The sequence below is a fragment of the Salarias fasciatus genome, chromosome 11 (genome assembly GCF_902148845.1).
Source record: "Salarias fasciatus chromosome 11, fSalaFa1.1, whole genome shotgun sequence".
Lineage (NCBI taxonomy): Eukaryota > Metazoa > Chordata > Actinopteri > Blenniiformes > Blenniidae > Salarias > Salarias fasciatus.
The window spans coordinates 18,034,346-18,052,526 of NC_043755.1; the positions used below are offsets into that span (position 1 = coordinate 18,034,346).

Below are 18,181 nucleotides of genomic sequence, written 5' to 3' on the forward strand. Positions count from 1 at the left end.
CATTTTATTGGTTGTTTAATAAACTGTAATACTGTTCTCAATGAAATTATTCACGTTTTTAATCTGTAGTGAGTTATTTAAGGTTGTTTATCAGACTTTTCACCTCTGAGATGGAAACAACGCTATAGTTTATATTCACACAAAGTCTGTAAACTAGACCAAAATAACACATATTTCACCATTTCTACCTTAACAATTATGATAAATCACTGACTGGATTTCTGTGAAAGTCAATGCTACCCTAGAATCATACTATGCTGTAATTGTTTTGCAGCAAAGCAGCATAAATACAATTTTTTAGATGCACTAAATGATGATAATGTGATTGGATATTGATAAAGGGGTGGATTTAAATAAGTTTTACTTCTTCTGAACCCCTTAAATATATCTTAAACTATGTATATTTGTTACATTTGTATTTTCATGCATACACTTGTAAATATGTATGTATTACTGTAATAAATAAAAACAAAAATACAATTGGTTAAAATACATTAACTGATACTTCTTATTTTGAGGAGTGCGTTTGTACAATAGGTGAGCGGATGATGAAAGGTCATAAGTTGTTCTCAAGAAAGTTGTATATTAGCATTCCTTAAAGAAAACAGGTCTGTGAGCAATGCAGAATTGGAATGCAAGTCTAAACTGCAAAAACAGGTTGCATGTTAACTATAAATATATGATGGCACTTGTTCAAATAACTTAAGATAATAGAAGAAAGCTGGAAACCCGTGTTGCAGTGTGGCGGTGCAGACTTTCTCTGAGCAGTGTGTACATTCTTGCTTTGTCTTCTAGATTGTTGTTTTCTATGTGAGGATGAGAACTGACATCATGTTACTAACATGTACACGGTGTACCCTGCCTTGTCCCTGGTGCTGGGACAGACTCCAGCCTCCGTGCTCTTGCAACAGACAAAGCAGGGAGAAGATAAAGGGACTGCGCAATGTTCAAGATGAATCCAGTGGTTTCCAACCTTTCTGCTTGTGATGTTGAAAATAAGCAAAGTCACAGATCAAATGTTTGTTGACAGCTTTATTAAAGCATTTTCCCTCTGAAAAACTTTCCAGTCTACTTAGTTTCTTTAAATCTGCAAAAACCAAAATTACATATAAGGATGGAACTTTTTTTGGGGGGGATAATCTGCTTTTAAGACTGAATTTATAGTAATAGAAACAAACTTTCTACAAGCAGAAGCTCCAACATTCACATATAATTCAGAGCCCAATAGTTAACCATCATCAACTCTCATGATTTCAGATACTGTAAATCAGTCAAAACTTCATGGTAGTATTTATTTATTCTCCTCATGCTTGTAATGCTGTATTTTTGCATTATATCTCCATATTTCCATACTCTATGTCTGACACTGATCAAACTTCTAAAAGTTATGTACGAAAAACAGTCATATATTTTTCAAAAAATAGTGTACTGCTATGGTAAACTGAGTAACTTGAGGGAACACACCGAGATCTCCGAGACCACTGACAAGCGAGTGTCTGCTCACGCGCTGACTGAATGAATGTGAACGAACCAGAACAGGCTGTAGTAACGCAGAAGGCTCAAACAGCGAACCAGGACAGGCCAGTGATGCTTCAGGAGGCCGAGCTGCTGCAGTGACGAAAAGAAGAAGAAACCTTTGTAATGTTTCCGTTGAAGTACAGAAGTGATTAGGACGATGGATTCTACAACCATTCTGTTCACTAATTCACGTCAATAAAGAAGAAATGAGAAGGATTTCTCTCTGTAATCTGGCATGAATCACACCTGAGCCTCCTCCTCCGTGGTATTAGTGACAGCCTGCACAGAGGAGCACATTGAATCAGGGCGACTGGAGGCTGCTGTTCAACACTGAAAGTGCACCATCTGGTGGTTAGCTCCGGTAGTGCTGTGGTAAAATACAGTGGAGCAACACTTTATTATCCGCACGTATAAAACTAGATAACTGTTTTACAACAATAACAGTAGATGTGTTTGGTGCAGATAAAAAAAAAAAAAAGGCAATTACATGAGTCTCGTGCTGACTGTGAGCCAGTGTGGTGGAAATGTTGGTTTGAGCTTGCCTCACACCCTCAGGAAAGGTTGATTCAAGCATGAATTGTGCATCATTGAAAAATAGGCTGAATACAGTGCGACGGCTGTGTTTGGAAGACGACCCCAAAGAACACATATGAAAACTGCTGACACTGCTCAGACCCACCAAGGAAAGGCACGACTTACATACCTCTATTAAGCTCAAAGATACGTCATTTTCATTGATGTAGGACAAATAAAGGCATAAAATCCTCAAACTTAAGAAGTTTGCATGTGTGGAGAAGTATAATGATCCCTGCTATTTACTAGTTATATCTAAGCCTCTTTCCATCACACTGAAGGTCAAAGGACACTTGGAATTCTGTGTCATAAAATAGGATTTTGACAGATAAGTTTTGAAGGAAAACCATCCAGTTTAAATTGAGCTTTGTGAGTGAAAACCTTGCCGGCTAAAACCAGCAATATGTAAACCAGTCGGACTCTTCTTTTATAACAATGTTAGTACATATGAGGCAAACGGCAAGTGGTTGACAGCAGCGTATTAAACATGGTTTAAGTCCCCGCCGGTCCACTCTGCTCTCAGACTGTGTGTTTAGCCGGGTCTCACACTCTCCTCATGCCACCGCCCGCCTCCCACTCAGGGCCTTGTAGCTGCGTGATATACTGCGTTGCCATACAGCTGCCCAGAGCAGTCATCAAACCATCCATTACATCCTCCGAGAGCCTGGCTGGGTTCCTCCTCTCTGCATCGCAGTCTCATCTCTCCAAAAAAAACACACTGTGCAGCACTGCACACACCAAACAATCTTATAGTTATGAAGACCTTTTTTTTTTTTTTTCCTGGGATAACTCCTCCACTTTTTCTAATTAAACCGTTGTGTGACCAAAGAGGGAATAATAAAAGAATTCCCTCCATGCTCACTCTGCTACATGAACATCACCGCATGGAAATTACAGAAGTGACTTTGCTCTACTTCAGATAGCATGTTTGATGTGTGTTTCCTGGATTATGGAGGTGATTAAAGAGACTAATTAGTTAGCTGACATTCATTATGTTCTACTGAATCTTTGCAAATTATCCCGTTTGAAGGAGACTGATGGAGCATTACAGTGTACAGTGCGTATTGTCAATATCCTAAAGGAATACGCGCTAATATGTGCATGTGTTTACAGTGCACGCACAATTTATGTCATCAAATGTCTTCCCCTCTCTCTAACGTGATCGGATCAGCATTTGAGCACGTAGCTGCAGTCAGGGGATCATTCTGTTTAATGGCTTTAAAGCAAGAGAGTCTTGTTGTACAAGGACCTGTATGGAAAAACCTCCTGGTGTCAGCAGCTGCCAGCTGAAGCCCTGGGAGGGCCCTTGTGTGTGTGTGTGTGTGTGTGTGTGTGTGTGTGTGTGTGTGTGTGTGTGTGTGTGTGTGTGTGTGTGTGTGTGTGGCTTTGTCATCTGTCTGAGAGCGGGGCACCAGAGAGAGAGAGTGTTAATCTCAGCATTTCCCATTTAGAGCCAGGTATGCTGCAGTCGAATCCCGAGAAGAGGAACGTTCTCATTATGGAACAAACACTCGGGCCACTGGGGATCTGCTGCCTTTCCCAGCGTCAACCAGCGGACAGAATTCACAAGCAATGTTACATAAGCACAACTGATAGAGCATGCTGGTGTGAACACCAGTGTATGTGTGTGTGTGTGTGTGTGTGTGTATGCTGCATTAGCATGTGCACACATGCCGTATGCACTTTTTTTTTTCACAAGTACAATCTGCTCTTTTCCCCCCAGACGCTTCGCGGTTGCAGCGGGAATGACTATGACATGAAGGCAGCAGAGTTCACTCATGTGGCACAAATGCACCTGCTGGCAAACACAAACAAGCCTTTGAGTGTGTGGTAATTGGGGGGGTTTGTTGAGGTATGCGCGATGGCTTTAGATGGTTGCCTCAGCAGCGACGCGTCTCACGTGGCTTTTTCTTGCACCATCTGTGAAGCCGGAGCGTAAATGCAGGAATGTGCGGCTCACGCCGCCCCAGGTTTCACCGCGTTATCATCATGGCTCAAAAAGATGACGGCTAATAGCTGACAGGAGGCATCGGGATGACGTCCTCATACAATGGCGGCCATCGCTGGGATTTGAGAGAGGAACCCACCCCGTCTGTGGCTTTGCCTCTTCGACGCCACATGAAGCCAAAAAAACGGATCCAAAGTCTTGTGGCGCCTGTAACGACCACGGCAATGCCAAGCTGAATCACCACATCATCTGCAGGATTGGGGCTGTTTAATTAGTCAGAGCTGCTGTTACATAACTGAGTCACTCAAATGTTCATCTTCTAAATCTCGCTTTTACGTCAACACTGGATGTTTCTGTAGCTGAAAAAGCTCCAGTCCAGTGAGAGCCACAGTTTAAGGACTGTACTCACATTTACACGACACTAATTGGCTCATGCATCATGAGCCAACATTAGCACAGATTTTAAATCCCTGCTAATGTGCTGTCCAGCAGCAAGCATGGAGGAAACGCATGTCTGAAATGAGAAAATATCTCTTTTTGGTGCTGAACGGCTGGTCAAGAGTTTTCATTTGCACATACTGGAACAAGTGATAATCAGATCTGTAAAGATGAATGAAACGGTCAACCTAAAGACTGGGAGCTTCCACACATCAGTTTATACATGTATGAATACAAGTACAGCGAGTTTACCAACTAAAAGGAAGAAAAAAACCCTAGCAATTTACTTTTTTGCTATTCAGACGTATAATATTCAAATCTAAAAGGTCTTCGATGGTAATTATATTGTTAAACTTGAAACTAAATGAGCTAACTTTACGTTAAAAATATGCCTCACACTCTATACTCAGTGATTTTAATTGCTTTATGATTTGTAAAAACTTATCAGTCATTCTAATGAATGCATCCACAGTTTTGTACATTGAGTCCATACCAACTTAGTGCAGCAGCTTTGCATGTCAGGACCTGTTAAAACTAAGAGCTGACTTGGCTTTCCAAAGATCAACTAAAAAGTTGCGTCACATTTCCAACAACACTGTGAGAAAAACATGAGACTCAAGAAAGGTTCTAGCTTTAGAAGATTAGCTTGAATAACAGTTTTCTTCATTCAGTACTTTGGGAAATCCAAAACAAGAATGTCCCCTTTCAATGTGCAATATATAACATTCGGGAAACGCCAGATTTGTGCATTAGGGGGCAGTGTTGAGCCTTAACTTTTGGTAGTTTGCTCTTGCCTAATTTTCGGTTAACAGCACACCACTTTGCGGAGCTGTGCGATTTATTCACCAATTTTTGCAAAAATCAAAGCAGCATAATATCAACAATCATCATTACCGCAGTTATTTAGAGTAAGATTTAGGGAATTTTTGGATTTATTTAAATAACTTCTTTACATGTTGCAACTTCAAGAACAAATTTGTGAGCAGAGAAGCTCATCCAGCACCTTTATCTTTTGTTGCACGTAAAGTGAAGTACGGAGTCTGGACTCCACAGTTGCTGTCAGGCGGTGGGAATAAGCCTCTGTGTTTTAGCTTAATGCCTCCAGCAGAGCAGACAGGAAATGAGGGGGTGATGGTTGAGGCGTTGTGGTGCCATCCAGCCTGACACCGAGCTGCCGCCGCCACCGCCCACAATTCAACCTGCCGTTATTGCCTGGCCTCCCTCTCAGGACAGTTCTGCAGGGGTGGCTGGTGGTGATCGATGAGCGGTGGCGTCAGAGCGGGCTATCTTTCACCGCCACTTCCACTGCCCCCGCTCATGGTCATCTATCCTCTGTGGGCGTCGGTGCTGTCCGACGCCGTCCCGAGAGGCTGGGTGGCCCCGGCGACGGATGACCACTCGCTTAGCAGGAGGAATATATCTTTCCGTTCGGCCTGAGCCCGTGTTCTCTCTGTAAATGCATTTTATTTTACTCCCCGGGGGCCATTTATGACGACGAGATGCCTGATGGCCTCCAGAAGCTGTTTAATTATAGGTGGAGGAGAAGAAGGAAAGGGGGGGAGAGCGGGATGTGGAGGAGAAAGAGAGAGAAGGTGAGGGTAAAAAGGGAAGGGACATGCATCAGACATGCACCACTGGCCTCGTCATGCAGGGCAATTTATTAAAATAATAAAGCCCAGCCTCGCGCTGAAGGTTGAGCCCACAATAAAGCTGACAGAAAGGGAGACGGAAAGCGGCGCTGCGATGTCGCCGCGCCGCTGTCAGGCGAATAAACAAAACAAATGCCCTGTTATGTCAGCATCCACTTTATTACCCCTGCTGAACTCTTCACAAGGAGTTAATTGCTTTCCTTTAAACTCCGACACAGTCATACATTTCATCATTACCCTAAAAGGTTTCTCATGAATCAGTCAGAAGCACAAAGGCTTGACACAAAGATTGACCTGTGGAAGCCTTGACATGCTGGACGGGCCAATGGCGTCCGACCGTGGCGAGACACAGCGACTCGCAAAAAAGTAAACCGAATGAACACGTTGAATCCAACCAAAATGCTAAAAAGGTTCTGCACCCTGCTGTAAAACTGCCTTCACCCCAGACACTCTTCATCTATCAGCGGATATCGCTCCTTCCACCAGAACGCTAAATTGGATAATGAATCTCTCTTCCCCCCCAAGAGACGCCGTAGATGGATAATTCGCTGGTTAAATTATGAGCCGGGGACACATTGCATCATTGGAGGTGCAAGTTTTTAAGCGTGGTTAAATGGATCCAACCTTTTGGATGAGTCCACAGCAGTAACATGAGTGAATTAGGATCCAATGAAAACGTAATTAACTGAGCAGGGAGGGACTCATTGACCGAGTCACACCGACTGTTAATAAAACGTACACAAATACGGCGTCGGGCTATTGCTGCACATCTTGAACTGAGATGTTAATGTCTAGTCAGAATTAACCAAAACACTTCTGTATTTCTTTCTCTTTTTTGTTAACCATAAACAAAACCACTTGAAGTTTTATGGGCACCACAAGTGACAGATTACTGTCCACCGTCAGATCCATGAAACAGAAGACTGATGTCAGACACAAACAGCACCGAGGGCAGGCGGCCATGACCCCACATCCTCCAAACACCACTGATTTATGTGACGTCCTCTTAATCCAATCCTGCCTGGGCTCTCTCAAAAAATGCAATAGAATTATAATTACAAATTGTTTCAGATTTTACGGCATAAACAGATCTCGGATGAGGCAATGGCAGATACAAAGTCGGCACGCTTAACTCACGAATTAAACTGGACCAAATTAAGTTTACTGAAGACCAGAGCCGTATCTGACCCCTTGCTCTCGTCACAAGTTTGTCCTGTGAAGCTTCCCGTCCCGCTGTACTCCTCTGCAGCCAGACGGACAATGAGGGGGGGCGCTTTCAAACCCGATGTGTGTGGCTCCTGCCGCTGTGCTGCTTCTTTGTTCCGGTTTTCCAGAGCCCTGCCATCCAGTGAATGTCCAGAGCAATGACCCGTATGGAGAAGACAGCGCACGGCGCTGGCCGGCCAAATCCTGTCCTCCAGCGATTCTTCCTCTTGGATAAACTGATGCATGGCAAACGTGGCCCTGAAGCATGTACAATACAAAGTCGACCACATTTTAATAAGAGGAAGTGTGGGAGGAGGGAGGGAGGCAGGATTCAAGGTGGATGTGCATGAGCGGTAATCACGCTTGAAGCTGAAACGCAGCCGTTTTGGCTTGGATCCAGCCTCCCCATCTTTTGCCATTACATCCACTGATTGGGTAAAATCTACAAGGACAATGGATGCCACCAACGTTAAAGCACTCCGCACACAGTGACTGCTTACTCTGAAGTCATACATAATGCAGCAATATGGAAATGCAGAGACTTTCTGCCTCTTGTTTAATCAAGACTGAGAAATCACTAGTTGCTTTTTTTTATTTTTTATTTTTGCCGAAGTATTCAATTGGAGCTTTTATCTCAGAATGAAGTCCAAGTGGAGTTCTACACAACCCACAATGTGTTCTGCCCGTCTCTGACAGTGTTGACACACAATTAGCGAAGCTTTCTTGCTTTTCAGAGCACTTTTAATCTAATAAATTAATCCTATTTTGATCTCTGCATCTCAACACAAAATGTCAAGCAGTTTTAGAAAAGCAACCAAAAACAGTAAATCATAATCTCCCATGTTTTTTATTTTTTTTCCCCCAACACAGGATGCTGTTTGTCAACATGCAGGATCAATGGGTTTCAAACCAGAAACTCTATTGGCATCAGTGTATTTAGATGTTCATTATGGAATTCAAATCCTTTTTAAAGATCGACATTGACGATGAAAATGACTACAATGTTTGATTTATTGATGTTAATATTCATCTGAAGGTCCACTAACTTTTCTGTTCTTCCCTTGTTTGTCGTCAGCAGATACCCTAATAACTAACTGAGCCAGAAGAACAAGGAAACCTTGAGCTTTTAACTGAATGGCACAATCTTCTATAAAATAAGAAAAATGTGTGGAAAAGAGCTTGAAAAAGAATTTTAAAACAAGAGAAATGCCATAATAGGGTCTCTGATATATCTCATTCACAAGTGGCCGAGGGCAAACAGACTGTAATAAAATTATTAAAAAAATTAACAATTCTAAAGATTCTCGCTCAGTTAGATTTTTGCAAACTAACGATTTGGGAGCAAATTGTCTTTTCTTGGGGTAAATGGGTTAAGATGTTTGTATAGCACTGACTTTATGAGAAAATCATAAAATGCTGTGATTGGTGAACATGTTAATTCATATGTGTATAAAATAAAAATTGCATTTTGCATTTAAGGCAGAGGGTCAAATACAATCTTGCCTTCATTTTGTGGGTGAACTTAGTTCAAGAGGGAAGAACATCCCTCAAACAAGCAGCACAAACTCTCTCTCTCTCTCTCTCATTTAGGATGGATGAGGTGAAGCAGAAAACAGGTCCTCCGAGAGGCCGCGCAGCTTGTTATCAGCACAAAGTTTGAAAGCCGGCATCTGTGATGGCATCAAGGCGTGTTAGTGTACACGGGTGACTTGTACAGCCGTGAGATTACCAGAAATGCTGAACAACATTTACAGCTTCCAGAGCAACATACTGTGTACCGGTTGTCTCCAAAGTGGGAGGACGATTCCCAGCCTCCCCACTCACACACCGTCTATATTTCTGTGTGTCGTGTTTCCTTCTTAAAACTTAAAACGAAAGAACCATGTTGGGAAAGAAAAAAGGCTTTCTCCTCGCCCTCTGCTCCAAACTACTACTGCAAACTATCATGAAGGCAGTTCATGCTATAAGATTTGGTGTATCAGTCAACAGGACTGAGGTGACCACAAACTAATGAGTAAGTAAATCCTGCATTCATGCAGCTGGGAAAAAAAAAAGAAGCAGAAAATACATCATAAAGTCAGTACATAAGAGTCGTGGAGAGCCTGCAGATAAAGTGTCTCTCACCTGTGTGTGTTATAATCTCTGTATCAGACTACGTGTTGTTAAATCATTTACTAGCATCAACCGCTCTCACGAGCAATCTGGGACATGCACACCATATTCTATTTTTATGAAGGAACATCCTCTAGCTAGCTAGCTGCCTTATTGCTAGAAAACGAGCATTAGCCTCAAACTGTCAGTGAGAATTTGTATAAACATGCATAATAGAACAGCAGTAGAAGAAGGTTTATTTGGGGACATTTCACTGTATTTTGCCCCAGAAGGTGTCATTAAAATTGGCTTCATGTTGAAATTGGGGTAATTTTCAGCAGTGATTGTTTGGTTCAGTAAAAATATAGATACTTTTTTATCTCATATACTCTGCACAACAGTAGATAAAAACTTTAAATTTTAAAGGTTATTATGGCACCCAACCAGATCCCACCGCTTCAGTAAATCCTCTAAACCGTTATGTAAAATATCATCCATAATTGTGAAATTGATTATCTGCTGCTTAAAGGCTCTGACGATGCATTAACAGAATTTTTCTAGCTTCTAGTTCGCACATTAAACAGAGACTAAATAGAGCTGTTCTTAAATAATAGGGGGCCATAAATTCACGAGCAAAAGGGAAACAAATATCAACAGTTATGTGAAGTGGCAGATCTTATTTTCCCGTCCGTTGTAAAATGAATCAATAGCAGGGGCCGGTTCGACAGTGGAAAACTGCTTACTCTTCATTTGAGCTATATGTAATCAATCCTAGCCAGAGGATGGCTGGAGCCCTTTCCAAACTAAGTGGGGAAACAGTGGGATTACTAGCTCTGTGGCATTTATAAATTGAGCCCAACGAGAAGAGGGCCACAGAGAGACTCCCGGTCAACGTAATTACAGGGCCAGGCCAATAAATCCGGCCCCACAGATCTTTTACAGTAGCCCCGCCGTAAATTCAGCCGCTTTCGTTATGCTGCTTTCTGGGACGCCGAGAGAAAATGTTGATGCTTTGTTGCCGTCTGAAGCAGAATAAATAAAGGAGAGATAGAAAAAAAAAACACAGCTGGAGCCTTGGCTGCTACAAATCTCCGCTGCTTTTATGTGAGTGAGTCGGAGCTGACTCACATGTTGTGACAAGCACAGCACAATATGGATTAAAAGAATAAATAAATGCATTTAGTTCCCTTGAAACAGGTGAACGGAGAGCACACATGAAGTCCGGCTAATGTCATTCCCTCCTGGAAACAGGAAGGACACAGGAGCTGCTTGAAGGCAGAGAATTGATTTAAAGACTCCGTGTATCGTCTCTGGGGACGTTTTGAGATGATAAACGTCGGACAAATATGTGAGGGGACGTTTGCGGCGGGGCTAACGTCGTACTGAGCTTCATGACATTGAGACAGCCCGAGGACAAGCGATTCTCCCGTCCAAGGTGCGTATGTTTTCTGCATGCATAAGCACGGGACGGCAAATCTTGACCTCTGCTGTAATTTCAAAGTGTCGTTGTTGGTGGATTTTTCTTTGGGTTGTAAATGCTCGTGGCAGCAGCTGAGCCTCATTAGGACGGAAAAAAAAAAAAAAAAACCTTTTCTGAAGATACGGAGTGACATCCGACTGCGCAGGTCTTCATTCTTAATTCACTCAAGGATTTTCTGCTTGATCCAACCTGGTTAGTGGGGGATTGATGCGGAGAGCCGCCGTCCTCTTTGAGGGGCAGACAAACAATAACACAGCATGAATAAATCAGTCTGTCAGCTATACTGTCGTCATTCGTCATTCCAGGTCACAAAAACATCTTAAAAAGAAAAAAAAAAAAAAAAAAAAAAAAAATGGAATCACCTTTAATCTCTTATCACTGGCAGTCACGGTCATAAAAGGGAAAATTTGAAGAGGGCACCACGGAGCGGTGATTAATTCCAGTGGGAACGCGGAGGGAGGCTCCGAGAAGAGCCGGCGCACAATAAGAAGTCAAAACTCGGTAAAGCGGAGGTGACATTCTCTGCCTGCAACCACGTTAGCGTCAGAGCTGCTACATTACTGCGCGAGGATGACTAAAGCGCACTATTAACCTTTGAGGAGATGGATTCTTCGCTCTCGCGGCGCCCGTCCACCCATTCAACGATGCGAATATCCAACCACAGCAAGAGGGCAAATCTAAAACCCCCGGCAATGCATCTATTTTTTTTTTTTTTTTTTTTTTTTGTTATACCTACAACTGCAAGCGGCACCCCAGCAAAACAAATGACTGCTTTCTTGTTAGAAATTTCAAAAACATACAGATGTAGAAGATATCCCAATTAAAGGTCTGAAACAAGCGTGACTGCAGCGCCCGGGGAGCTGTTTGGTGTAAACGCAGCCCTGGAGGCCCCGTCTTATCTAAAACGCAGCGTAAACTGTGGCGCCCTGTGGGCAGCGCTGCTTCCACGGGATTAACTGTGGAGGGTCGTGTACCAAACCAACTAAACTCCCTTAACCAGCGCTTTTTAATGTGCGGGCCAGTAAGCCTCAGGGGGGAGGGATAAATCGCTTTTCTCAGCGTCAGAATTTTATTGCAATAAAGAATAAATAAGTCAGGGGGAAACTATTAATTATTATATGAAAACGCAACATTTTAATGAACAGAATTTATTGCAAATTCCATGGAGTTGAATAGAAAATAAGTTTGAGTGCAAAGTCAGATGTAGAACAGCTACAACAGCTGTGAACCTTTATATAAGACTTATTGGTTATTTTATTATCTTATAATGTGGAAAACATTAGTAAGTACTTGTGCAGCATAACTTTATACACATTAAAGTCTAATATTAATACTGATGGAAGGGTATTCCCCCAATTTCAGCTTGAAACTTCATTTGCGATGAGAATGACATAGAATAACCCCTTTACTAGTGCCTCAACAGTTTGTTATTCTGTCATGACAATGACAGAAAAAGGACAAAATCTTCCTCAAATATCATTATCCTGAGTTTATTAAATCATTCTTCAAATGATTCAGACAAATAGAAGTATTCCATCCTTCAAGTTACATTAAATTTGTTACAGTTCAAGTTGAATTTACAGTAATCTGGTGTGAATACACTAAAATATTTCTAACATCTTCCTTTCAGACTTAAAAAAAAAAAAAAAGTTGTTTCACCCAAAGAGCAAAGTTTTATTGTTTTGCTTTCAGTTTGATCGTCGTGTCACCAGCAGGTTATTGCAACTTGCAGAACTGATGTTTTGATGAAATGGTGTAGGAGTGGGTTCTCCGTCAATCCCAGGGCTGAAGGTTTGATTCTCGTCAATGTGTTCTTGGGCAGTTTTATGGATCCCAGGGTGATACGTGTGTGTGTGTGTGTGTGTGTGTGTGTGTGTGTGTGCGTGCGTGCGCCTGTAAATAAAGTCCTTTTACAAAAACAGAGAATGAAATATAAATGGCAAGGTCAAAATGTGCCGTACAGTTTGTGAAACACAAGAAGGGCTTTTAAAGAGAAACCAGGGCTGAAACTGACACAGGGAGTGGAAAAGTAAAAGCTTCACGTTTGGCTGTTGGGCACTTAGGTGTCGCAGCAATTTGCTCTCAGCCTCTTCTTCCACAGACAGGTAACTTTTTCCCCTCAGCACCAGAAGGAAACTTCGGCAATGACTCATGTTTTTCTTACTTCAGAGACAGAGTCTCTGGTTGCGTGGTGATCTTTTGTTATTTTACTCTGATAATTGGATATTATGTCATCTTATGCTTAGACTCAATGATTTAAAACCTGATGGATAACACGCGACAGAAGTCATGTTGACCTCAGCCTGTCTGGTGTTCATTTAAAGGAATAATCCGAAGATTTTGGACCCACGCCCTATCCCTATCATTTACAAAGTGAGATAAGCTCATAAATACCTTTTTTCTGTCTGTGCCTCCAGTGGCTGGATCCCAGCTGTTAGCATCGTAGTTAGCTTAGCTCAGCTGCTGGAGGTGAAGAGGAAACAGAGCTGGACTGACGAAAGTGGACAAAATACTCCTTCCAGTGGTCCAGGGGATGGCGTAGTGCTCCACATAGTGCTCCGCAGAAAGATATACCGTGCACAGCGACCGAGTCTATGCTTCTGCTGCTGTGCTCCGGCATATCCTTCGGCGGAGCACTGCGCATGCGCAGGTCTGTGTGTATCAAAAGGTTATTTTAACGGATTGAAAAGGAAAACACGTCTTTTAAGATGTTTTATAACCATTCGGATTTACTTCACGTGCTAATACGCCATCCCCTGGACCACTGGAAGGAGTATTTTGTCCACTTTCGTCAGTCCGGCTCTGTTTCCTCTTCACCTCCAGCAGCTGAGCTAAGCTAACTACGATGCTAATAGCTGGGAACCAGCCACTGGACGCACAGACTCAACAAAGGTATTTATGAGCTTATCTCATTTTGTAAATGATAGGGATAGGGCGTGGGTCCAAAATCTTCGGAGTATTCCTTTAAACGTGTTGCTTTGTGGAGACAAAGGTCAAAAAAATATAAAATGTGATGGTATTCTGGAAAGAAAAGAAACAGATTTGGTGATCTGACAAGTCAGCCATGGGGGGGGGGGGGGGGGGGGGGGGGGGGGACTGAAAAGAAAGGAAACAACAGTCCATGATAACTTTGTTTTTTCATTTTCAGGCCTAATCGCTCCAAATATTTGCATGACTTTGCACTGTCTTGCTCAATCAGTGGCTAGATCGCTGACTAAATGCCACCACGTCTGAATGAACATGCAGCATCAGACGGCCGCAGAGCCCGAGAGGAAGGTGAAAGACCCCGGAGAGAGACGGAAAGTGAGGAGACCAGGCTGCGTGGGAAAAAGCAGAAAAAATAAATAAATAAATAAAAAAGCGGGGTGAAACACCCTCCGCTGGATTTGCAGTGGGGCTAAGCTGCCTTCTGGTGCTGCGTGGCCGGCCTGCACCGCCAAGGCAGGGAGGCTCGGGCTTATCTCGGCGCACACAAGCAGCGCTGCTGGCAGAGGCACTGTGGCATGGCTGCCGGTGCCGCTGCCAGAGCGTGACCAATAGCTCTCTCTCTCCCTCTCTCTCTCTCCCTCGTAAACACTCACCACCCCTTCCTTCCGCTCATTCAGATGAGGAAGAGCATGTAAATGTTTGAAACTGATGCATGACTCATACTTACAGTGGCGTTTCTACACGTAAACACTTGGTGGGGCAGAGGTCAACAACGCTGAATGCCACGGTAAAAGCACGGGCTTTTTAGCGACATTAACTAATTAGCTGTGAGCTTTGAAATGAGGCTGTTTAGTTGGGCTTTGTGCTCGAAGCCCCACTTCACATAAAAATTGTGTAATCGCAAGTACGGGTGTCACAGAGACCTTTGATCTTACAGTTTGCTTCCTGCATGGTCTGAAGACACAGGATGCTTCCTTTCTAGTTCAAGTGATAAGAATTACATTAATTCCATTCATTCCCACTTCTTTTTCTTCCATGTCTGTGTCTGAAGGTTTTTCCTTGTCTCATGAAAAAAAAAAAAACAACACTTCTAACCGAACATCCTTAGAGAAGATGCTCATCAAACGTGACAGTTTCTGATCACTGCCTCCAGCACCCATCTGCTCTGAACAGATGATGAAAACACAAAAGTTGAACAAATCGGATGTGAGAGATGATTTGAAGGGAAAACTTGTGCAAACTACAGAGGTTTTCTGGCATCTGCGACTGTTCACGTCGAAAATTTGAACCCTTTAAGATTTAAAAAGCTAAGCTGCACCAGTGCTTCTCAAGAATGACTTGTTGCGTTTGTAAATTTCCAAGGAGAAAAACATTAAATCTGAACAGAGCCAATTTATACATATTTTTAAGTCCAACTTATATATACATAATGCACATCACACACTACAAGATCAGAAGACAGATCTTTTGCGATCCGTCTTTTGTTATCATCAAGCATGTGGCCTCTGAAATCTGTGAAGGTTTGAAGAATCCCGTAGTGTGTGCCAGCATTAGGACCAAATAACTCTTCAAATTTAGACTGCTGTAATTTGTCCCACGCAGTGAAATACTGCAGGGTCATTAAGGAAAGCAGCAGGAAGACGAGCAGGCAGGACTGGACAATGCAGAGCAGAGTGCGGGAGAGTTCTAATCAGATTGTGATTGACTTCATTTCAGTCACTGCAGATCCATTAAAACGGGACTGGATGTGCCCCGATACAACCTCCAGAAACATCCTCCGTGATAATGAGAACGGGCTTATAAAATAAAAGCGGCTGCACAGAGCCGATTGCATCACACTGTGGTCCTTTCATTCGTTCGTTTGGTAATCATTCTGAGACAAACTGTGGGGAAAGCTCGAACAAGAGAGAATAGATTTGTGATCTAAATGAAGTTTTTTCCTCTTTTCAGTCTCTGCTCATTGTACTATAATTTTGCAAATATATTGCTGGAAAGAAAATCAGCCGAAATGATTTGAACGAGGCAAAACAGGCCTGAATACCATCGAAATGCTTTGATAATGAATGGGAGATGTGTGTGTGTGTGTGTGTGTGTGTGTGTGTGGGGGGGGGGGGGGGGGGGGGGGGGGATTTGTTCAGAGGTCCTGACGTCCACACGTTGCAGAATAGGGGTCACGCACACGCGTCACCTCTGACGTGTGCGCTCAAGGAGGCTTCTGCCAATCCAGTCACAACCTTTGATTCAGAGGTGAATCTAATTAGTCCAAGCAAACACACGACGACGGGAGATGTTTGACTCCGAAGATCTCCTGCTCTTTGCTGTATTTCTCCCCATCAAAGCAAAACCAGCCGGCGGAAATTTAAAGCGTGCAGAGCATACCGCACTACACCATTTTCATCTCCTTTGAAAATTGTCACACATGGACAAGTATGTAAGTTGTCCCATTTCTATTAAAGCAGGAAAAAAAAAAAAAAAAAAAAAGAAGCAGCGGGTGTCTCACAGAGGCTTGCGTGTAATTGCCACCCCTGGCTACAATCCAGATGTGTAAACACCAGAGATGTGCCACCTGAGACAATTACATCAAACGCAGGACGAGAGCAACATGGGTGTCCCCCCCGCGGCGCTGGCCGTAACTGTCAACCGCCGCCGTGATTAGCTCCTCCTGTGCAGCTGCTGCTGGGCACCGAGGAACCGCCGTTTCAAGGACGAGCGCTGCAGATCAAGCAAAAAGGCCGGCGACTGAACACCCAAACCGACACTTCCTCCCGTCTATTGAATAGCCGCTTAATGGAATTTTGGCCACTCCCTTTTGTAAAAAAAAAAAAAACGCACGTGAAGCGAGGCTCTGCGGGCGCCTGCAGCAGGTGAGCGTATCATCCTCCTTGCTCCTGTACCTCGTCGACCCCCACAATGGAAATCCAATGAATAACTAACAGGGGAATAATCAGTCGGGAGACAGCGGCGCGGGATCCGCCGCTCTCGGGGCGTTAGGGTAATGCGGCGCGTGCGGCTCTGCCGTGTTTATTAGCATTTCCTGTGTCAGCCGCTGCAGCTACGATGCTGCGTTAGCAGAGGCGGGCCTCCCGAGTCGACCTGCAGGACGAGCGCCGCAAATCCATACGTGCACACGCATTATAGGGCAGAGGTCAGAGGTTACTTCTGCCAACTTTCTATCAAATTAATTTATTGGAAAGTCAAAATAAACACAGCTTATAGACTTTAAACCTAAATTTTCTGCTATATTTCGCAAAACTCTAGTTTATGTTTTAATTAGGACATTAAAAACTATAATTGTTTGAGTTGCAAAAATCACATTTGCCTCATTAAAGAGTGAAATAAAAGGTAAAAACAGTCCAAGGACCTGGATGTTCTCTAAGACGTGGGCTGAAGTCCGTTGCTTTTGGGAAGATGATATATCTACTTACATTTACTTTACTTTCTTACTTAAAACCAGCTGTAACTGCTCCATTTCTAATCCTTAACTCAACACTAAGCTCAGTAATGTTCTTGATTGTACCCATATGGCCTTATTTTACCTTACGATAGCTGGTATTGGAAATAAAACGCAAATACCTTGTACTAAAGCCTACTATTGTGAGGGTAACCTTCAGGTAAGGAGAAGCTAATTCAAGGTATTTTATTTCAAAAAAGACAGCATACTACTGACACAATCCCATCTTATTCTTTATCGCGGCTTCAAACCTGACTGTGTTCGTCCTTCAGCTCAGTCTCTGACAAAATCGTGTTTCGGTCCAGCATGTGAGGAATTCAAAAAAAACTGCATTAGTGCCACACATGGAGGAAAAAGTAGTTATGTCAACCAGCAAGAAATAGTAACCAACTGTCATCTTTTTAGATTAAAAAAATAGTCACTATGATGAGAATAATGGTATTTTCACATGAAAATCAGTCCATAAAACAAACTTATGTTGTTTGAGAAGTACAGATTTTTCAGCATTAATCTGCAGATAATGACTACAAAGACATAAGTTGTCTCATCATTTGCATTTCGTATGAATTCTAAGAGTTCTTCTAAAACAGTCCTTTGGACAAAAGCACCCCACATTTCTACATTAGAGTGAGGAAATATTGTTACACATCCCAAGAAACATCACAGAAGCCAAAACTTGCCCAGATTATATAGAGTCTGTGTGGTTAGGGAACGAGTCCGACAAAAGCATAACGCGCCCCTTCAAGACCGCAGCCGGCGTTTGGAGCAATCTGTTGCTGCTGTCCGTCTGTCCTTGAGACAGATTACCCTTCTGCTCCCGCCCCGGGTCAGACACACAGGAAATACATTAGAGGATAACAAGGTAGAATGTGTGAAGATGGAGGGAGTGGAAGATGGTG

At 43.0% G+C, this 18,181-nt stretch overlaps 1 protein-coding gene across 1 annotated transcript in view; it reads right to left on the bottom strand.

Annotated features, from left to right (window-relative positions):
• The window catches only part of oxr1a (oxidation resistance 1a), a 142,729-nt gene that overhangs the window by 72,451 nt on the left and 52,097 nt on the right, over positions 1–18,181 (bottom strand). The window lies entirely within an intron of this gene.